Source organism: Aotus nancymaae, unplaced genomic scaffold, assembly GCF_030222135.1.
Source record: "Aotus nancymaae isolate 86718 unplaced genomic scaffold, 86718_ANA_hifiasm-v0.15.2.pri h1tg000017l, whole genome shotgun sequence".
Lineage (NCBI taxonomy): Eukaryota > Metazoa > Chordata > Mammalia > Primates > Aotidae > Aotus > Aotus nancymaae.
In genome coordinates, this window is record NW_026988429.1 from 11,948,874 (window position 1) to 11,971,744 (window position 22,871).

Sequence of the window (22,871 nt, forward strand, 5' to 3'; positions counted from 1 at the left end):
TAGTCTTTATCTATTAACCCCATTCAGGACAGTAAAAGCTTCATGTAAGATCACTCAATGCAGCACTTTCATATTTTATTCAAAAGCCAGAAATATCTGAGGACAAAGGAAGAACTAAAAATAACTTGCAGGCTTTCTTAAAGCTGGTAAGAGAAGATATGACCTTGGGGAATATATTTATTGTTTTTGTGTTAATTAGTTAAATTCTGATTGCAAAAATAAGTGTATCAGGCATTTTTATGTTACAAAGAAGAGAGAACTGGAAGCAAACTGACCTGTAAGAAACGGAGTTTTCTCATGAGCCCAGGAGTTTGAGGTTAGCCTGGGCAACATAGTGAGACTCTGTCTGGAAGAGAAAAGCGGGGGAGGGATTTTTGGTTCATGTAATTGAAAAACCTGGAAGTTGATCAAGTAGTTGCTGGCAAAATTTATCCATGGGTGCAAATCATGTCACCAAGATCTGGCTTCTCCCTGTGCTCTGCTTCTGATGTCTGGAGCCTCCAGGTCTTCCCCTATTGCAATGAAAAGGCTATAGCTGTTCCAGATGTCACAGTTTCATCTACGTTGTCCAAGCAGACAGTGGGGCTTCTCTGGTAGCCCTAGTGCTCGTCTTGCTCCGTTGCCCAGGCTGGAGTGCAATGGCATAGAAATCTTGGCTCACTGCAACCTCTGCCTCCCGGGTTCAAGAGATTCTCTTGCATCAGCCTTCGGAGTAGCTGAGATTACAGGCACTCGCCATCATGCCTGGCTTATTTTTTGTATTTTTAGTAGAGACGGAGTTTCACCATGTTGGCCAGGCTGGTCTCAAACTCCTGACCTCAGGTGATCCACCTACCTTGGCCTCCCAAAGTGCCGGGATTACAAGTGTGAGCCACCGCGCCTGTCAGGAAGCCTCTCTTTTCTGAAGCAACAGTAAACGTCTTCTTTGGCTCAAATGAGGTTATTTACACATTCCCAAACCAATCACTGTGCCAGAGCAAAAGGACACACTGATTAACTAACACCAGACATCTGGACTAACCCTGTAGATGGCAGAGATGTCTGGTGTTAGTTAATCAGGAGGGAGGGACAGTGCCCTCAAAACAAAGTCCCGGCACTGACATAGAAGGAAGGGCGTAGATACTAAAGGAAACACTAATAACCATCTACTGCAGTCATTGTAAGAAATTCACATATGAAAGTGGGTTTCTGAGAAAGGAAAGTCCCCTGCAATTCTAAATTCAAGGAGAGCCTCTGGTGACTTTTTCTGTATTATCTTCCTGGCTTTTTCCTGTGCATATTTCATCCTATAGGTTACATATGTGCATATTTATATGTGCACCAGGCACAATGGCCCCCAAAGATGACGCCTTCCAATCCCCAGGATTTCTGACTATGATGAACTATCACTGCTGTGATTCGGTTAGATTAGATTATATGTCTGAGTTGATGTTACAGAGATGATCCAGTTGGGTCTAATATAATCACATGAGCCCCAAAACCACAGAATTTCTCCCAATGGGTAGCAGAAGAGAAAATCAGAGATCGAAATGTGGTGTGCCATTGCTGAATTTGAAGATGGAGCGGGCCAGGAACCAAGAAATGCAGGCAGCCATCAGAAGCCAAGATGCCAGCTGACAGCCAGCAAGGAAACAGTGACCCCAGTCCTACGGCGGCATGGGACTGATTCTGCCAGCAACCTGAATGACATTGGAAGTGGCTGCTTCCCGGGCTTTCAGAGAAGAGACCGAGTCGGCCCACACCTTGATTTTGGCTTTGTGGTCCACCCCAACTTCTGACCTACAGAACTATCAGATAATAAATGGGTGCTGTTTTTAGTCACTAAGTTTTTGGTGATCTCTTATGTAGCAATAGAAAACTAATAAAATATGTAACCATTATTTTACTAAGAAGGGATTACGTTATGCGTAATGCAACTTACTTTTTCTCCACTTAATTAATCTTGAATACTTTTTTTTTTTTGAGACAGCGTCTTACTCTGTTATCCAGGCTAAAGTGCAGTAGCACAGTCTTGGCTTATTGCAACCTCTGCCTCCTGGGCCCAAGGGATCCTTCTGCCTCAGCCTCCTGAGTGGCTGGGACTACAGGTGCACATCACTGCTTCTGGTTAATTTTTGTATTTTTTTTTTTTTTGTAGAGCTGGGGTTTCACCATGTGGCCCAGGCTGGTCTTGAACTCCTGAGCTCAGGTGATTTGCCCACCTCAGCCTCCCAAAGTGCTGGGATTACAGGTGTGAGCCACTGTGCCCGGCCTCATCGTGAATACTTCCTAAGTTAGAACATATAGCTTTAACTCCTTTTTATGCCTGCATAATGTTTCATTTTCTGAGCTGTACCCTAATCTACTTAATTATTCCTCTATTGATGGATTATTTTTAAGTGTTTAGTAGGAGGAACAATGCCTCAAAGAAAATCATTCATAGATATGTTTGTGAACTTCTGTGACTATTTTTAGGTAGGCTCAATCCAAGAATTACTGAAAGGGTCAGCATACTTAAATTTTAACGCACACTGCCAATAGGTCTTCCAAGATATCATGCTGACTTCATCTCCTCTGAGTAGTGTAGAAGAGCGTGCCTTTCTTCTGACTGGAATTGTGAGTTTTTTTCTTTTTTCAACTGTGGTAAAATACAGATAATATAAAATTCGCATCCTAGGCCAGGCACGGTGGTTCATGCCTGTAATCCCGGCATTTTGGGAGGCCAAGGTGGGTGGATCACCTGAGGTCAGGAGTTCAAGATCAGCCTGGCCAACATGGTGAAACCCCGTCTCTACTAAAAATGCAAAAATTAGCTGGGTGTGCTGGTGGGTGCCTGTAATCCCAGCTACTCTGGAGGCTGAGGCAGGAGAATCGCTTGAACCTGGGAGACAGAGGTTGCAGTGAGCTGAGATCTTGCCATTGTACTCCAGCCTGGGCGACAGAGAGTGAGACTCTATCTCAAAAAAAAAAAAAAAAAAAGTTGCATCCTAACCATTCCATTTCCAGGTGTAATTCCGTGGCTTTAGGTACCTTCACATGGATATGCAACCATCACCACCATTCATCTCCAGAATGCTTTTTCCCTTCCCAAGCAGAAACTCTGTCCATGAAACACTAACTCTCCTTTCCCCGCATCCCCTGACAGTCGTTCTACTTCCCATCTCTATGATTTTCACGATTCTATGTCCCTCTCAGAAGTGGACTCATATAGTATTTGTCTTTTTGTGACTGTTTTATTTCACTTAATAGAGTGTCTTCTGGGTTCATCCATGTTATGCATCTCTTATAATTTCCTTCCTTTTAAAGGCTGTGTGCGCATACCACATTTTGTTTATGGAATTGTGACTCTTTTAAATAACCCTAAAATTGCACCTGTTGGCTGTAGCTGTGCGTATAGGTTGTAGCTGGAGGACTTTCCTGACCATTGTTGGTTTCTGCTTCTTTCTGCCTTTCTGGCCCAGCCTCCAACTGCTCCGGTCTAAGGAGATAAGAGGCCACACAGGCCTCTGGCAGGGGCAGGGTCTCCTTTCTGCAGGAAGTGCTTCAGGCCCCTCTTCTTGGTCTGTCCCTGCAGTAAGAGGCTTCAAGTGGAGTCCCGAGGGAGATGATGAGGGCTGTGCCCTGAACAGGTGCAAAGTGTAGAGGGAAAATGTGGAGCCCGAGGACGGTGTGGACACCTCCTTAATTGAGCTGCTTCAGGACGCAGGAGCAGTGATGGTGGCTTCAACAGGAAAAGAGAAGCTGATTCTAACTGGAAGGGTGCCCACTGCCATTCCTGCAGGAACAAGTGGTTTTCCCAGGAAGATGGGGTCAGATCGCTGAATCCGATGGGCCCTGGCTCTATGTCCAAGCGCTGTTCCAGGCATGGGGGGGGGTGACAGAAGGGGCAGCAGCCCTGCTCTCACCACGCCAGCTGTCTGAGAAAACACAACAAAGGCGTTCCTTCAGCCACCAGGAGCCTCTGTCTCCAGGAAATTCAAACGAAAACCCTAAGTCTAGTGGCTCAGGGCCACAGAGCTTCGTCGCCTGCCCAGGACTCTGCTCATCACAGTCACCCCCGGGCGCCGGCTGACTTGCAGCCGAAGTCTGGAACACCATGCGAGGAGAAAAGAGAATTCTGGGGTTTCTCCCTGGCTATTACATGTTCCAGCTGGGAAGGAACACGCTTAACTTCTGCTCAGGAAGCTACCTGGCAGGGCCCACCCCCGCCTTCTCAACCCTCATCCCCTAACACAGGGCGGCCAGGGGTGAAATTCAGACCAATACCAGGAGGTGGCGCCCAGGAGCCAGGTGGAGATGCACCGCCCTGGGCAGTGGGATTCCCACACCTTGCCCTTCACGGACTTTGCTGCAGCCCAACTTTCTTGGGGCGGCTTTTCTGCTGAACTAAAGAAGCATCAGAAGGTCCAGTCTCTTGACACCCCAGGGCCCACGCACCTGTTGAAAAAGGCGCTCCTTCATTGCAGGCAGATAAAATAAAAGCCTCCTGCTATTTCTTTTTTTTTTTTTTTTTTTTTTTTTGAGACGGAGTTTCGCTCTTGATAGCCAGGCTGGAGCGCAATGGCGCGATCTCGGCTCACCGCAATCTCCGCTTCCTGGGTTCAGGCAATTCTCCTGCCTCAGCCTCCTGAGTAGCTGGGATTACAGGCACGCGCCACTGTGCCCAGCTAATTTTTTGTATTAGTAGAGACGGGGTTTCACCATGTTGACCAGGATGGTCTCGATCTCTTGACCTCGTGATCCACCCGCCTCGGCCTCCCAAAGTGCTGGGATTACAAGGCCTCCTGCTATTTCTAGCAGCACCAAGTACCTGGACTTTACAACATTTTAAGCTGTTTTGTTTTCTTTCTTCTTTCCTTTCTTTCTTTTCTTTCTTTTTTTTTTTTTGAGACGGAGTCTCGCACTGTAGCTCAGGCTGGAGTGCAATGGCATGATCTTGGCTTACTACAACCTCTGCCTCCTGGGTTCAAGTGATTCTTCTGCCTCAGCCTCCCGAGTAGCTGGGATTACAGGCATGAGCTACCACGCTCAGCTAATTTTTGTATTTTTAGTAGAGATGGGGTTTCGCCATGTTGGCCAGGCTGGTCTTGAACTCCTGACCTTAGGTGATCTGCCTGACTCAGCCTACTGAAATGCTAGGATTACTGGTGTGAGCCACCGTGCCTGGCCAAGCTGTTCTATCTCTTTACATTTATTTGTAATTTTTTTTTTTGAGCCAGAGTCTCACTTTGTCACCCAGGCTGGAGTAGAGTAGCGCTATCTTAGCTCACTGCAACCTCTGCCTCCAAAGTTCAAGTGATTCTCCTGCCTCTGCCTCCCAAGTAGCTGGGATTACAGGTACACAACACCATGCCTAACTAATTTTTGTATTTTTAGTAGATGTGGGGTTTCACCATGTTGGTTAGGTGGTCTCAAACTCCTGACCTCAAGTGATCAGCTGGCCTGAGCCTCCCAAAGTGCTGGGATTACAGGCATTGTCACCGCACTGGACCCACTTATTTGTAATTTGATCATTGTCTTCTCTCCCACTAGAAAGTAAGTTCCATGAGGGCAGGTCCCATGTTTGTGTTTACTCATCTTTGTGTTTTCAGTGCCTGGTGGAGCACTTGGCACAGAGTAGGATTCAATTAGTATTTGCTGAATCAATGAATGTGACCGAGGGCTGTGCTCTGAGGTCTGGATTGGCTTTGCAGACTGGCTGGGGGCACTATCCTGAAGGCTATAGAGCAACTGCTGAGAGAGACTCCAACCAGGCTGGAGCTGCACTTGTAGCAGAACCCCAGTGTTCTGGCTGGGCAGGGGGTAGGGCAGCTCTGAAAACTGACAGGGAGGTCTGCCCCCAGCCCAGCCCCCAGGGGCTTTTGTCCAAGTTCCAGTGACAGGATGTCTGCAAGTAAATGCTGAAGGAGATGCTTCAACTAAAAGCTCCAGGACATGTAGGTTCAAATGTCTTAACAGACAGGGAAGCCAGGGTGGAGAGAGGGCTTCTCATTTCAAGATAGGACTCTGGCTGCCTTGGGGACTCCAGGGTGCCAGGGGACACAGCCCAGCTCTGCCTCCCTGGCAGAGATGGCCACATCCAGCAGGTCCTGGTGGCAGTGCAGAGAGAACAGCACCCTGGGGACCAGTTATCCTGGGAAAGAGGCTGGTGCCTATCCAGATGGTGGGGTTGGGCACTGCCACAGTACCACTGGCCTGATTTGGCTAATCAGTTGCAGACATAATTGAAGGGAGATTTGTTGGGGATGTACAGTACTGCAATGGCCCACAGAGTAAGAGACAGTAAAATAAGGGTAAATGTCACTACTTGGAATTGACGCACAGGTCGGTATGCCTCAGGAAACTTAGATTAATAATGAAAAAGAAAAAACAAAAACAAAAAAATTAAGCACCAGAGAAAGACTGGCAGAATGTATATCACCTTGTTGATAATGGTATTTCTTGGTAGAATTACATGTGGTCATTACTCATTGTCTCTGAAAAAAATTAAGCCAAAGGAAAAAAAAATCTTCCTTTCCCAGTCAAATATACTAGCAAACAAGAAGTTGTTAGAAAACAATTCATGGAGAGAGAACCAGCCCAGCCGCAGCCTCTCCAGCTCCTAGCTCGCGCTCGCGGCTCACCTGCCTGCCCAGCTGCGCGGCGGAGCGGAGCGAGGCCCGGCCTGCGAGCTCCCGGCAGCTCCTCTCCCTCCTTCGGCGCTGCGTGTAGGCCGCGCCCTCAGGCCCAGTCCGCGGCGGCCCCGGCGGGTGATGCCAAATACATCCATGAAGAAAAAGGTGCTGCTGATGGGGAAGAGCGGGTCGGGGAAGACCAGCATGAGGTTGATTATCTTCGCCAATTATATTGCTCGCGACACCCGGCGCCTGGGGGCCACCATTGACGTGGAGCACTCCCACGTCCGATTCCTGGGGAACCTGGCGCTGAACCTGTGGGACTGTGGCGGTCAGGACACCTTCATGGAAAATTACTTCACCAGCCAGCGAGACAACATCTTCCGTAACGTAGAGGTTTTGATTTACGTGTTTGACGTGGAGAGCCGTGAACTGGAAAAGGATATGCATTATTATCAGTCATGTCTGGAGGCCATCCTCCAGAACTCTCCTGATGCCAAAATCTTCTGCCTGCTGCACAAAATGGATCTGGTTCAGGAGGATCAGCGTGACCTGATTTTTAAAGAGTGAGAGGAAGACCTGAGGTGTCTGTCTCGCCCGCTGGAGTGTGCTTGTTTTCGAACGTCCATCTGGGATGAGACGCTCTACAAAGCCTGGTCCAGCATCGTCTACCAGCTGATTCCCAACGTTCAGCAGCTGGAGATGAACCTCAGGAATTTTGCCCAAATCATCGAGGCCGATGAAGTTCTGCTGTTCGAAAGAGCTACGTTCTTGGTTATTTCCCACTACCAGTGCAAAGAGCAGCGCGACGTCCACCGGTTTGAGAAGATCAGCAACATCATCAAGCAGTTCAAGCTGAGCTGCAGTAAATTGGCCGCTTCCTTTCAGAGCATGGAAGTTAGGAATTCCAACTTGGCAGCTTTCATCGACATCTTCACCTCAAACACGTACGTGATGGTGGTCATGTCAGATCCGTCGATCCCTTCTGCGGCCACCCTGATCAACATTCACAATGCCAGGAAACACTTTGAGAAGCTGGAGAGAGTGGATGGCCCTAAGCACAGTCTCCTTATGCGTTGAATAGTCCCAAATGCTCTTTCTGAAAATGCTGAATTGCCTTTTTTGTTTGCATCCTTTATTTTTAATATTCATTATGTCGTGTGCTTGAAAGTGGGCTTTGAAGTGTGTGCTGCTTTCTCCTTTCATCTTTTTCCCCTGCTCTCCAGTCTTTAAACATTGGACGCTACTTTCCTACCCAGTAGAGCTTGAAGCTGGCTTTTCTGAGAAGATGGTATGGTGTAACACTAAAGTAGGTGGTTCGTGTGTGGTCTGATTACCTGGTTATAATAGATATGCACATCAAAGCCTTTACCAGTATCTTCCTGTATTCCGTATCAGATTGCAAAGATGGAATGTTACTATTTTATCAGCAAGGTATTAAAATGCATTTATAAATTCTTCTTGGCTTCATTCATGAATAAACGTGTTAGCAATTTAAAAAAAAAAAAAGAAAACAATTCATGTTAGCGTAGATTTTCTCCTGTTTCGGTTGTGAGGAGGAGGGGCTGGTGTGGATCAGCAGGAACCCCAGAAGATGGAGGGTCAGGCTGGGGAATGGAATTCTGGATCTGAGAGCAGGGTGCCCCCTCCTTTTACATCAGATATGAGTCAAACACCAGGACAGGGATGTGGTAAAGGTCAGGCACCAGGATACCCATCAGCAGAAGCCAGCAGCCAAGCGAGGCTGCAGGGGAGGCCAGAGCATGTGAGTCATTCTGGGATGGAAGCTGATAGGTGGGAGGGTGGGGAAGGCAGGGGGGTAGGGCTCGAAGCCAGGTGCGGGTTCAGAGTGGGCTTATATGAACCCTGGTTCCAAGGCCTCTGGATCCAAGCTGTCATCAGCCGTGAAAGTCAGACGTGAAAGTGGCCAGTGACTTTGGAGCTTCCCCAAAAAAGGGACCCATGTAGGGGAGGTGCTGGGGTGGGAGAGTTTTGAGGAGTTATGTGGTAGAGAGCCTGTACATGAGGGAGAAAGGGTGATGTAAAGGGTTAACTTCTGAGAACAGAGGCCTGGTGAAGACTGAGCCTCTCTTGCAGCCTAGGAACTTGAGAAATGAGTTATGGACAGTTCAGATGAGCTCTGCTGACCTCCCTGGGAAACTACTAACATTTCCTTTGTGTCATAGTCTCAAGCTTCATACAAATGGTGGTGGCCATGTGGTCAGAAGTGGTTTTTGTGTTTTTTGTTTTTTGAGACAGAGTCTGGTTATGTTGGCCAGGGAGTGCAGTGGTGCCATCTTGGCTCACTGCAATCTCTGCCTCCCTGATTCAGGTGATTCTTCTGCCTCAGCCTCCTGAATAGCTGGGATTACATGTGTGTGCCACCACGCCAGGCTAATTTTTGTATTTTTAGTAGAGACAGTGTTTCACTATGTTGGTCAGGCTGTACTCGAACTCCTGACCTTGTGATCCAACTGCCTCAGCTTCTCAAAGTCCTGGGATTACAGGGGTGAGCCACTACGCCTGGCGTAGGAGAGTTTTTTTTTTTTTTTTGACAGAGATGGGGTCTTGCTATGTTGTCCAGGCTGGTCTTGAACTCCTGGCCTCTAGTGATCCTCCTGCCCTGGTCTCCCAAAGTGCTGGGATTACAGATGTGAGCTGTTGTGCCCAGCCTCATTTCTTTTGAGTATACTTAGAAGAGGGATTGCTGGATCATATGGTAATTATACTTTTAATTTGTTGAGGAATCTTCATACTGTTGTCCGTAATGGCTATATACATTTCCACTAATACTTCACTATGTATGTTTGTCAAAATGTCATCTTGTATGCCTGAAATATATTCAATTTTTACTTTAACAAGTCAATCTTCACACTTTGATCTATTTTTAGTTTGCCATAGTGCTGCATTCAGGAGCTTCTGTCCAAGACACAAAGCCTGGCTGGGCTGTCATTTCTTAATAATCCAGCAAGCTTCCATGGTGAGTAGGGTGCCTGGGCCCAAAATGGGCCCTTAGAGTCAGCTGATACATGAACTGTCTCTGTAACATCCATTTTAAAGGGCATCCAGGCCAGGCACCGTGGCTCATGCCTGTAATCCCAGCACTTTGGGAGGCTGAGGCAGGCAGATCACTTGAAGTCAGGAGTTTAAGACCAGCCTGGCCAACGTGGTGAAACCCCATCTCTACTAAAAAACCCCGTCTCTACTAAAAAGCTGGGTGTGGTGGCACATGCCTGTAATCCCATTACTCAGGAGGCTGAGGCAGGAGATTTGCTTGAACTAGGGAGGTGGAGGTTGCAATGAGCTGAGATCGTGTCACTGCACTCCACCCTGGGTGACAGAGCGAGAATGTCTCAAAAAAAAAAAAGATCAAATAAATAAAATAAAGGGCATCCAGGAGGGTGTATCCAAAATGATGAACAAAAGCTATGGCATGTGGAGGCTGTTTCCAGTCATCCATCCCTTCACTCATCATCTAGATTTTCTTTTCTGTTTCTTCCTTGCAGACTGACTTCATCTATCTGTCCATTCAATTATCCATCCATCCGCTTATTAATGCATCTATTCAAAGGGGCACAAGGACACTTTCAGGGCCGTTGGATGTGTTCACTGTCTTGACTGCTATGATGGCTTTATGGGTGTGTACTTGTGTCAGAACTGGTAAAGTGGTACACTTTAAATATGTGCATGTGAGTGTACCTTAATTATATCTCAATAAAGTTGGAAACAAGGAAGGTGAATAACAGTATGTCAAAACCGATAACCCACATATCCATGGACAAGACAATGGAATAGCCATACAATGGAATACTGCTTAGCAGTATAAAGGAACAAATTGCTCAAAGATATGACAACATGAACCATCTCACACATGAATGCTGATCAAAAGACCTCAGATGTGACAATCATTCTGTATGGTTCCATTTATATGCACTTCAAAAACAGAGAAAACGGTCCAGTCATGGTGGCTCACACCTGTAATCCCAGCACTTTGGGATGCTGAGGCGGGTGGATCACCTGAGGTCAGGAGTTCAAGACCAGCCTGACCAACATGGTGAAACTCCAACTCTACTAAAAATACAAAAATTAGGTGGGCATGGTGGTGGGCACCTGTAATCCCAGTTACTCAGGAGTCTGAGGCAAGAGAATTGCTTGAACCTGGGAGGTGGAGGTTGCAATGAGCTGAGATCGAGCCATTGTACTCCAGCCTGGGCAACAAGGGAAAAACTCCAACTTAAACAAACAAACAAACCAGAGAAAGCAGAGCTATAGTGTTTAAGAGTATGTGCTCAGGCGGTAAAACTATAATAAAAAACAAGAACACAACTATCATGAAGTCCTCCCTAGGGGAGGAGGAAGGGGTGGTCTCTGGGAGGGATGATGATGGGACTTCCGGGCAGGTGGCAGAGTTCTTGACCTGGGTGGTTAACATGGAAGTGTGCTTGATAATAAACTGTTGAGCTGTACATTTTGTTTTGTGCATATTTCTTTTTTAATTTTTTTGAGATGAAGTCTTGCTCTGTCGCCCAGGCTGGAGTGCAGTGGTGCTATCTCGGCTCACTGCAACCTCCATCTCCCGGGTTCAAGAGATTCTCCTACCTCAGCCTCCTGAGTATCTGGGACTACAGGTGTGCGCCACCACGCCTGGCTAATTTTTGTATTTTTAGTAGAGACAGGGTTTCACCATGTTGACTAGGCTGGTTTCAAACTCCTGACTTTGTGATCTGTCCATCTCGGCCTCCCAAAGAGCTGGAATTACAGGCGTGAGCCACCACGCCCGGGCTTGTGCACATTTCTGAATATGTTTTACATTGTGCAGTTTAAAATGGAGCAACATACATACACATGCTTGTATGGAAAGATACAGAAAAAGAAAGTTTTAACAGTTTTTCTTTCCTCTGAGGAGAGAGGCTATGAACTAGTGGGGGCTTATATTGTTTTTCCTTACATTTTTCATAAGTACATAAAAATGTCAAAAATACATGAAATATTTCCTTACACTGTTGGTAAATAAAATCCACAAATTTTCATCATAAATGCATGGATGAGAAAGCAAAGAAGTGGCTCTCCAGCTGCAGGTGCTTAAGGACTGGGAATCCAAGCAGAAGACAGAGGAGGTGATGGCTTGTGTGTCTGCGTGAGTGAGAGAGAGCGTGTGTGTGTCTATGTGAGTGTGTGAGTGTGTTTATATGTGTGTGTGCCTATGTATGTGTGTGTCTGTGTACGTGTGTGTCTATGTGTGTGTGAGTGTGTGCCTGTGTGTGTGTGTGTGTGTGTGTGTGTGTGTGTGTGTGTAGTGGAATGGGGGACAGGAAGATGAGGCAGAGGGGGTTTCAGAGAGAGTGGAAACCTGAGAAGGATTTACCTCACCATCACTGGCTTCGAAGGGATGGACGGGGCCATGAGCCAGGAGACACCAGCAGCCTTTAGAGCTGAGAATGATCCTCCAATGACAGCCAGCATGGAAAGGGGGATCTCAGTCCTGCAACCACATGGCATTGAGCTCTGCCAACAATGTGGCATGAGCTTAGACACAGATTTTCCCAGATCCTCCAGGTTAGGGCCCGGCCAGCCCATGCCTTGACTTTGGCCTTATGAGAACCGGTTGAGCACACTCAGTGTTCTGACTGACAGAGCTGTCAGATATACACGGGTGTTATTTTAACCATTAGGTTTGTAGTAATTGCTATGACAATAATAGAAAATTAATACAGTCAAGGGCAGCGGAAGTGATTTCTCAGCCTAAGGGAGTACGGCTGGAAGGAAGGTAAAATGGAGGGTCAGAGAGTTGCCCAAGGCTTTTTTCTTTGTGTTGCTTTTCTCACTCATGTTTATATTTTGGGTGGCAAGCTGCTTCTGAGGAGTTGTTTTTGTTTTTCAATTTGATTAAAATGTTCATTTAAGTTTATATTTTAAAGTTGGCAGTAAATCTTATATTTACATAGCAAATTAATATTTATAATATACAATGTTCCTGAACAGGCATAACAAATGTTCTTGAAGTTATTTTATTTTATTTTTTGAAATGGAGTTTTGCTCTTATTGCCTAGGCTTGAGTGCAATGGTGTAATCTTGGATCACTGAAACCTCTGCCTCCTGGGTTCAAGCAATTCTCCTGCCTCAGCTTCCTGTGGAGCTGGGATTACAGGCATGTGCCACCACGCCTGGCTAATTTTGTATTTTTAGTAAAGACGGGTTTCACCATGTTGGTCAGGCCGGTCTTGAACTCCTGACCTCAAGTGATTGAGGTGCTGGGCTTACAGGTGTGAGCCACTGCACCTGGCCCAAGTTATTCTTTAGATTTAAACATTTTTTTGATATGGGGTCTCACTATGTTGCGCAGACTGATCTCAAACTTCAGGGTTTGAGTGATCCTCCCACTTCAGCCTCCCTAAGTCCTGGAATTAAAGGGATGAGTCACTATGACTGGCTAGAGTTATTTTGTTTTTAAAATAAAATACTATTTAATAAATGATAACATAGCCTCGAAAGATACACTCTGAAGAGATGTGAAAGTTAGAGGGTAAAGGCTTTAGACCATTTCTTTCTTTCTTTCTTTCTTTTTTTTTTTTTGAGATCGGGTCTCATCATGTTGCCCAGGCTGCTCTTAAACTCCAGGGCTTCCCGAGAAGCTGGGACTACAGGTGCGTGCCACTGCCTCAGGCTTCAGCTTGTTTTTTTATATATCCCAAGTCATTCTTTTCCTATCATAAAATTATGATTCTTAATGTAGTTGTAAATTTTAATTAACTTTAACATGGCAACATATTAACAGAGTCTTATTGAGTAAATTTTCAAGATTATAAATTGTATGTGGAAGGAAGCAGCATTTCCAGTTGACAAATGGATCCACAGATAATTCGATGTCTCCTAAATTAAGCTTGTGATGATTAAGCCAATAAACTGTACTGATGAGAAAACTATTGACAAAGTACAGCCAGGGAATTCATCTCAATGCTGAAATCTGTACCTTAAGAAAACAGTGAATTTGGGCAAGTGTCATTTTTTAGAGCTCACAGTATATCTAGAATGGGATGAAAAAGGAAGACAATATAGGATAGTCTCATTCATATAGAAAGTTATCCTAAAATCACGTAACAAAGAGGTTAGAAATCCATAAATAAAATCATCATGAAAAATGACAGCTACTAACTCTGAATGCTGATGTAGAAAGGACATTAACGAGAATAAACATTCTGTGCCTTCAGGCTTTGGCAAATAGCTGGGTCTCCCAAAACGTAAGCCAGGACTGAAATCTAAATTGAAATTACTGCAAAGAAATAAAAATAATTTTGGCGCTTAAGGGAAGCTTGGTGGTTTTTTAGAAAATCAGGCAATCATCTATACAAACTATCAGGAAAACTGGATAATGCAAAAAGCTGTTAAGTAAAGGAAATAATTGGAACAAATAGGCAGATGTGGTAGTTAGTAAACCCAGTGCCTGAAAGTACAGAATTCCTGAAATCGGAGATAATGGAAATATTTACCAAAAGTGAAAGATGAATGGATGCTGGCGAAATGTAAAAATATTCCATCAAATTTGATAGGTGTATTTTCTTCTCATTTTTAGGGCAAAACTATTTAATAATATTTTCCCAAGTGCAATCAGACAGTTAACATCTAGGGACTGCTTGTTTGCTGTGACCGGTGCTGAGAAGACCAGTTCTCTAAAGAAAGGGCCATGATTTTTTTAAATTTCAGAAAGTCTGGTGGTCATACCATAAGGTGCTGCTTCGCTTTATATTCCGTCATCTGCTTTCTCCCATGGGTCTTTCTTGGCTGATTGTCTCCGTATTTTATTTCTTTTGCTGCCTTTAATTATCTCATTTTGAGTCCCTGGCATTTTGTTTTGTTATATCAAAATGTCACTTGAATAAGCCCTGAGTCATTTGCACAATTTGGGGAGAAAGCAGGAGAGGGATCTGCTCCCAGCTGGGCATCCCTCTACAGTCTTGTTCCCCAGCAACCCTGTCACCTCCAGTGAGGGGATAGGCCCCCTGCGTCACCTTCCTGGCCACCCAAGAGCACCACAGTCAGGGTCCCGGGTTGGCTGATGCTCAGCTCCCCTGTACTGGAGAATTCTTCCTAAAACTCTATTGAGAGAGAAAAAAGATGACTTGGAAAACAATAGAAAGTCATACTATGATCTGCTGGGCGCAGTGGCTCACATCTGTAATCCCAGCATTTTGGGAGGCCGAGGAAGGTGGATCACTTGAGGCCAGGAGTTCAAGATCAGCCTGGCCAACATGGTGAAAACCCATCTCTACTAAAAACACAAAAATTAGCCAGATGTGGTGGTGGGTGCTTGTAATCCCAGCTACTCAGGAAGCTGAGGCAGGTGAATCACTTGAACCTGGGAGGTGGAAGTTGCAGTGAGCCGAGATCGCACTACTCACACCTCTGCACTCTAGCCTGGGCGACACAGCCAGACCTGCCAAAAAAACAAAAAACAAAAAAAACAAAAATGTTATATTATGATCATGGCTGAAAGAGTGACTATAAAGAAGTGAATTTTTTCCATAGTAATTTTTAGTTATAACAAAATTTAAAATGAAAATTACAATCTGATATATTATTGGTCAAAATAATTTCTAAAATGTATTTAGCATGTAGTGTATATTTAACATTTAGTATGTAAGTATTATACCTTATATATGCTTTTAGCATATAAAGTATTATAGTATATGCAATATTACCTAAAGTACAATTTAAAAATAAAGTAATTTCAAAGGAAAATATGAAAAAGAAAACTGCAGGATTAAATAATGTGGTGTTAATAGAACACTAGATATTCAGGTCCATTAGATAGAATTGTACCCGGTGTGGTGGCTCATGCCTGTAATCCCAGCTACTCAGGAGGCTGAGGCAGGAGAATCACTTGAACCTGCGAGGTGGAGGTTGCAGTGAGCTGAGATTGTGTCATTGCACTCCAGCCTGGGCAACAAGAGCGAAGCTACATCTAAAAAATAAAAATAATTTTTTGGATAATTTAAAAATTGAGATACAATTTACATATGGTGAAATGCTTATATCTTAAGTGTCCAGTTTGAGGAGTTTCGATAGATGCATACACTCATGCAATTCACAAGCTAATTAAGAACAGAACATTTTCACTACTTAAGAAAATCCCCCTTGTGCAATCCCAATAATCCTCACATCTTCCTCCTACCTCCTACCATTTCTCTGATTTCTTTTGCCATACATGAATTTTGCTTGTTCAAGAACTTCATACACACGGAATCATACAGAATGTCATCTTTCATGTCTGGCTTATTTTTCCTACGTATTTTTTTTTAAGATTTATTCATTTTGTTGCATGTATTAGTAGTTCATTCCATTTTATTGCCAAGTAGTATTATATTGTATGGCTCTACCTTAATTTCTTCACCCTGTTGATGAACATTTGGGTTATGTCTAATTTTTGGCACTTATGAAGAAGCTTCTGCGAACAATCTTTTATTTGTTGATTTATTCTTACTTTTTTCATTTTCTTTTAACAACCTTTTATTTTTATATATTTATTTATTTTACTTTAGGTGCATACACCTAACAATACATGAACAATCTTTTAAAACAATTTTTTTCTACTGTGGTAAAATACATATAACATAAAATGTGTACCACAAAAAATGATAAGGGAGGTGATAGATATGTTAATTACCTTATTTAATCGTTCCAAGTGGTATATGTATATCAAAACATCACATTGTACTCCATAAATATATAAAAATATGATTTGTCAATTAAAAATGATATTAATTTAAAAATAACAAAATTAGCCATTATAACCATGTTAAGTGTACAATCTAGGGGCATTAATTACACTCACACCATTGTGCAGCCATCTATTTGGAACCATCTGTTTCCAGAACCAATCTCATCATCCCCAAAGGAAAGTTGGTAACTGTTAGGCACTAAGTCCCTCATTTCCCACTCCTTCCAGCCCCTGGTAACCTCTAATCTACTTTCTGTCCCTGTGGATTTGCTTATCCTGGAAATTTTATGCGGAATCATACAATGTTTATACTGGCTTTCACTCGGCATAATTATTTGCAGGTCATTCATGTTGTAACATGTACCAGAACTGTGTTCCCTTTGTTGGCTGAATCATATTCCACAGCATATGTACAGTACATTTTGTTTAGTCATTTTTAAAGTTTTTAATTTTTATTTTTCTTAGAGACAGGCTCTCACTCTGTCGCCCAGGCTGGAGTGCAGTGGCATGATCTTGGCTCACTGCAGCCTCTACCTCCTGGGCTCAAGCAATCCTCTCACTTCAGCCTCCCGAGTAGCTGAGACTACAGGCACATGCCACCATGCCCAGCTAATTCTAAATTTTTCTGTAGAGCTGTGGTCTACTATGTTGCTCAGGCTGGCCTCAAACTCCTAGCCTCAAGCCATCTTCCCTCCTTGGCCTCCCAAAGTGCTAGGATTATAGATGTGAGCCACTGTGCCCGGCTTGTTTATCCATTTATTTGTCAATGGACACCTGGGCTCTTTCCATCTTTTGGCTATTGTGAATAATGCTTATATGAACATTGATGTACAAGTATCTGTTTCAATCTGCTTTTATTTCTTTTGGGTGTATACCTAGGAGTGGGATTGCTCGGTGACATGTCTGTGAACATTCTTGTATAAGTCTGTGTATGTAGAGATGCTTGCATTTAGTTTGGGTAAATACGTAGAAGGGCAGTTGTATGCTCAACTTTCTGAAAAACTGTCAATCCAGTTTTCAGTTATTATATATATATATATATATATATATATATATATTTTGAGTTAGAGTCTCCCTCTGTCGCCTAGGCTAGAGTGCAATGGTGCAATCTCAGCTCACTGCAACCTCTGCCTCCTGGGTTCAAGGGATTCTCCTGTCTCAGCTTCCTGAGTAGCTGGGACTACAGGTGCCCACCACCATACCCGGCTAATTTTTGTATTTTTAGTAGAGACGAGGTTTTGCCATGTTGGCCAGGCTGGTCTCGAACTCCTGACCTTGTGATCCACCTGCCTCGGCCTCCCTAAGTGCTGGGACTACAGGCATGAGCCACCACACCCGGCTTATTATAGTGTTTTATATTCTCACCAACAATGCTTAAGAATACCAATTGTTCCACATACACATCAGCATTTGGGTTTTCTGTCTTTTTAATTTTAGCCATGTTGATGCCACCATCTCAGTATAGTTTTAATATAGAATTTCTTGGCCAGGTGCAGTGGCTCATGCCTGTAATCCCAGCACTTTGGGAGGCCGAAGTGGGTGGATCACGAGGTCAAGAGATGGAGACCATCCTGGCCAACAAAGTGAAACCCCGTCTCTATTAAAAATACAGAAATTAACTGGGTGTGGTGGCATGCGCCTGTGGTCCCAGCTACTCAGGAGGTCAAGGTGGAAGAATCCTTAAATCCAGGAGGCAGAGGTTGCAGTGAGCCAGAGATTGCCCCACTGCACTCCAGCCTGGTCACAGAGCACGACTCGGTCTCAAAAAAAAAAAAAAGAATTTCTTGGCCAGGTGACATGGAGTGAGACTCCAAGTCAAAAAAAATAACAATGAAAATAAGAGTTTTGTTGTGATTTACGATATTGAGCAGGTTTTCAAATGTTTTGGTGATTCTTATCTTCTTTTGCGAATTACCTGTTCAAATATTTTGCCCATTTAAAAAATTGGATTGCTTTATTATTATTATTATATTCTTGCAGTAGTCAACAAACAGACTCACAGTCAATTGATATTCAACCAAGGTGCCAAACCAATTCAATGGGAAAAGAAAAATCTTTTTAAGAAATTGATATGAAAAAACAGAACTTCAACCCAGCTCACACTATACATTAACTTGAGATGAGTCACAGACCTAAATGTAAAAATTAAAATTATAGTTTGGGTCTATTTGTTATAGATCTAAATGTAAAAGTGAAAATACCCTCGTGTTTTTTCTAGAAAAAAACACAAGAGGATATTTTCATGATTTTAGTGTAAGTAAAGATTTTCTAAAGAAGATACAGAAGGCGGCCAGGCACGATGACTCATGCCTGTAATCCCAGCACTTTGGGAAGCCGAGGCAGGCAGTTCATTTGAGATCAGGAGTTCGAGAACTGCCTGGGCAACGTGAAACCCGTCTTTACTAAAAATACAAAAAAAATTAGCCGGTCATGGTGAGGTGACCCATGCCTGTAGTCCCAGCTACTCGGGAGGCTGAGGCAGGAGAATTGCTTGGACCCAAGAGGCGGAGTTTGCAGTGAACTGAGATTGTGCCACTGCACCCTAGGCTGGGTGACAGAGCCAGACTTTGCCTCGAAACAAAACAAAACAAACAAACAAACAAAAAGAAGACAATATAGAAGGCAATATTTTACTCAGGAATTCTTTGGAGGCTTGGGCTTGACTTGCAATGGGCTAGTTCCTGGGGTATCGTGGGTGGGAAATGGGTAAGACTTACCCCAGCTGCTTATCACATGGGACCCCAGAGGCCTGGTGGAGGCTTGGGACTAACTACATGAGCTTTGTCACGTACCCCTCAACACCCCAGACAAGCACTCACTGCAATATTTGGTCTCACCAAGTTTCCCACAATAAAGATGGACGTGAGTCATCTTTCAAGACCTTTTCCCCTCCATCAGTGTGGTCTTCACCCACGAGACCAAGGTCTACAGTGGTTAGGAGAGAGGGGACCTGCTGAGACGGGGGAGTAGTGCCTGACCTGGCCCCGAGACGGGTAGGTGGCCCTGCACTGAGAACCTGGAGACTGAGATAGGGTAGGGCTAGGGGGAAACCTGGGTTTTGGAGTCATGGGGTCTGGGTTCAAATCCTCAGACCGTTCCCTTCTTAGCTGTGTGTTGGCATGTAATTCACTGGACCTCTCTGAGTCCTGGTTTCTTCATCTGAGGTGAAATGAGTATGCCGGTTGGTCTGAGAGCTGTTGTAGGCATAATGGGAGACCCTGACAGGCAGAGGCAGCCCTGCCCTCAAGCAGTTGATGTACAGCTGGGGAAACAAGCCAGCCACAAATGCAGTACCTCAAACTCAACTTCTCACCAACAAGCTCCTTGTCCTAACTTTCACAGTTAGTCCCTCAGCCTCCTGGGCCCCAAATACTAGTAAAGCCTTTGCCTCCTCTCTCTTCTTCTTTCTTGTAATCAAATAGCTACAAAACCCTATCAATTCTTTCTGAAATATGCCTCCTTTATCAAAAAGTCCTGCCTGCAAAGCCAGGAGTGGTTGCTCATGCCTATAATCACAGCACTTTGGAGGCCAAGGCAGGAGGATTGTTTGAGTCCAGGAGTTCAAGACCAGCCTGGGCAACATATAGAGACCCAGCTCTACTAAAAATTTTGAAGTCAGCAGGGGTGGTAGTGGCAAGCACCTGTGGTCTCATCTACTTGAGAGGCTGAGGTCGGGGGATTTCTGGAGACCGAGCTGCAGTGATCTGTGATTGCACCACTGCACTCTAGACTGAGCGACAGAGCAAGACCTTGTATATATATATATATTTTTAAAAAGTCCTGCAGTAGCTGACGCTGCCATTGCCTGTACGATTTCCATTCCCTCTCATCCTCCCTAGCAGAATACCAATTTCGTTCAAAGTGTCAATGAAGGCTGGGCGCGATGGCTCAGGCCTGTAATCCCAGCACTTTGGGAAGTTGAGGCAGGTGGATCACCTGAGGTCAGGAGTTGGAGAGCAGCCTGACCAACATGGTGAAACCCTGTCTCTACTAAAAATACAAAAATTAGCCAGGCATGGTGGTGGGCGCCTAAAAACCCAGCTACTCAGGGGGCTGAGACAGAAGAATCACTTGAACCCGAGAGGAGGAGGTTGCAGTGAGCTGAGATCACGCCATTGTACTCCAGCCAGGGTGACAAGAGTGAAACTCTGTCTCAAAAAAGAAAAAGAAAAAGAAAAAGAAAAAGAAAACAAATAACAACAACACAAAAGCAAAGTGTCAGTGAAGGTCCAGCAAAAGACTCCCTTCCTATTGCCCTTTGCAGCTGGGGTCATCACTGACACAGTTCAGATCATTGAGGTGGAGGCTGAGAGTCCCTGGAAAGATCTGCTTTTCCTGTACAGGTACCACGTCTTTCTGCTTCACTCTTTCCATTTTCCCCATGATCAAAGCCATGTAGCCTGGGATGACTCACATCTGCAATCTCAGCACTTTGGGAGTCTGAGGCAGGAGGATCACTCATTGCCCAAGAGTTTGAGACCAACCTGGGCAACAATAGTAAGACCTCATCTCTACAAAAAATAAAAAAAATTAGCAGGGTGTGGTGGTGTTTGCCTGTATTCGCAGCTACTTGGGAAGCTGATGTGGGAGGATTCCTTGAGACCAGGAGTTCAAGGCTGCAGTGAGCTATGATCATGTCATTGCACTCCAACCTGGGTGACACACTGAGACCCTATTTCAAAAATAAATAAATAAAAGTGAATTTAAAAAATAAAATAAAACAAAAATATCTGTATCTGTTAGTCTTAAAATAAAAATTTAATTTTTTTTCTAAAAGAGAAAACAAAAAACAAAAATACTTTTTGGCTGGGCATGGTGGCTCATGCCTGTAATCCCAGTACTTTGGGAGGTCAAGGCAGGAGGATCATCTGAGGCCCGGATTAGAGACCAGCCTGGGCAATATAGCCAGGCCCCATCTATACAAAAAATAAAAACAAAATAAAATAAAGATTAAAATATAGTTGTTATCGTACATAACCACCTGTTGTATGTGTATATATACATATAGTGTATGTATACATAACGTATATTATTTACAAACCTATATATTTAAAAGTATAAATGAGTATCATAAATCTTAATAGGCTTGTATCTGTTTGATGAGCTTATAAGTGGTTTTGTTTTCCTTACCCTGATTACATTTTTTTCAATAAAAATAAAAATAAGAGACCAAAATGGCTTAAAATGCTTAATGTCCATGTTTCTTAGTCCAACACTCAGTGGCTTTCACATGGGCAGGAATAACAGTGTGGAGTGTGTGTGTGAGTGAGAGTGTGTGACTTCAAGTTAGTTTGTAATTGTATGTAAGTGTATGGGTGTTTGGGAGTGTGTCTGAGTCTGTGAGTGTGTGTGAATGTGTGTATTTTGGAGAGAGGGTTACTGTGTGTGTGTGTGTCTGTGTGTGTGTGTATTAGTGTGTGATGTGGATGTGTTTGGGAGTATGTGTGCATGTGAGTGTGTCTGTCTTCCTGGGGGAGGGGTGAACAGCCAGAAAGGATTCAAGGATCTCCTTCTTCTCAGTTTGGTCTGATCCCTCGGGGGGTGCCTTTTGCAAAGCTGCTTTTCTCACTCTCGATTCTGCCCCCCGTCCCTTTTTCTGAGCTGGAGAGGAAGTGAGCAGGAGAAGGAGCTCAGGCTGCATCTCTGGGGTGGGGCCCGACTGTCTGTCTGTTTCCTGCTCCCAAGACAGCTGCCACCAAGGCTCCAGAGGTTGCTAGGCTAATAGCGCCCCTGGTCACTCCAGCCTCAGAGGGTGACCAGGTCAGCTACTTGTCATTAATCCATCAAGAATCACATCACAAAGGGCAGGTGTGGTGGCTCACGCCTGTAGTCACAGCAGTTTGAGAGGTGGAGGGAGGATCGCTGGAGCCCAAGAGCTGGAGACCAGTCAGGGCAATATAATGGGACCCTGTCTCTACAAAAAAAAAAGTTTTAAAATTATGTGGGCATGGTGGTATGCACCTGTAGTCCCAGTTGCTCAGGAGGCTGAGGTGGAAGGATCACTTGAACCTGGGAGGCAGAGGTTGCAGTGAGCTGAGATCCCACCACTGCACTCCAGCCTGGGCAACAGAGCAAGACACTGTCTCACCAAAAAAAAAAAAAAAAAAAAAATCACATCCCAAAACCAAAGGATGTGGGGAAAGACTGTGGATTCCAACACGGGCATGCTAAATGGACCCAGGAGCCCCGGGAAGCAGGCCTGCGAACCATGTGAGCCCAGCATTTCCACTTGAGGGCAGGACCCCGTGCTCTCCTCAACAGCACTTTCAGCCTCCCACAGAGCCAGTTTTTTCAGAGCCCACTTTGGGAATGCTGACCTGTGATAATAGCCTATTTTGCACAGCACATCACGGACTACGCAGCTTCCTCACACCCAGGAACACACCACCCTGGAGCCCTGTGAGCAGGCGAGACGGGGCCCATTTTACAGATGGGCAACTGGAGTCCTTGCTCAAGGTGCCCCCAGCTTGTGAGAGGCCTTCGTGTATTGGAACTCTACCATCTTTTTCCTTCTCAGCAGAAGCAGAGTGGAGGCTGGGCACGGTGGCCTACGCCTGTAATCT

General features: G+C 44.6%; 2 pseudogenes; one reads left to right on the forward strand and one right to left on the reverse strand.

Moving 5' to 3' along the window:
* The first annotated feature begins 6,731 nt into the window (after positions 1-6,731).
* LOC105731271 (ras-related GTP-binding protein A-like) lies at positions 6,732-7,673 on the forward strand (annotated as a pseudogene).
* Positions 7,674-8,245: 572 nt separating this feature from the next.
* On the reverse strand, positions 8,246-14,276 carry LOC105731227 (probable G-protein coupled receptor 160; annotated as a pseudogene).
* Positions 14,277-22,871: the final 8,595 nt, after the last annotated feature.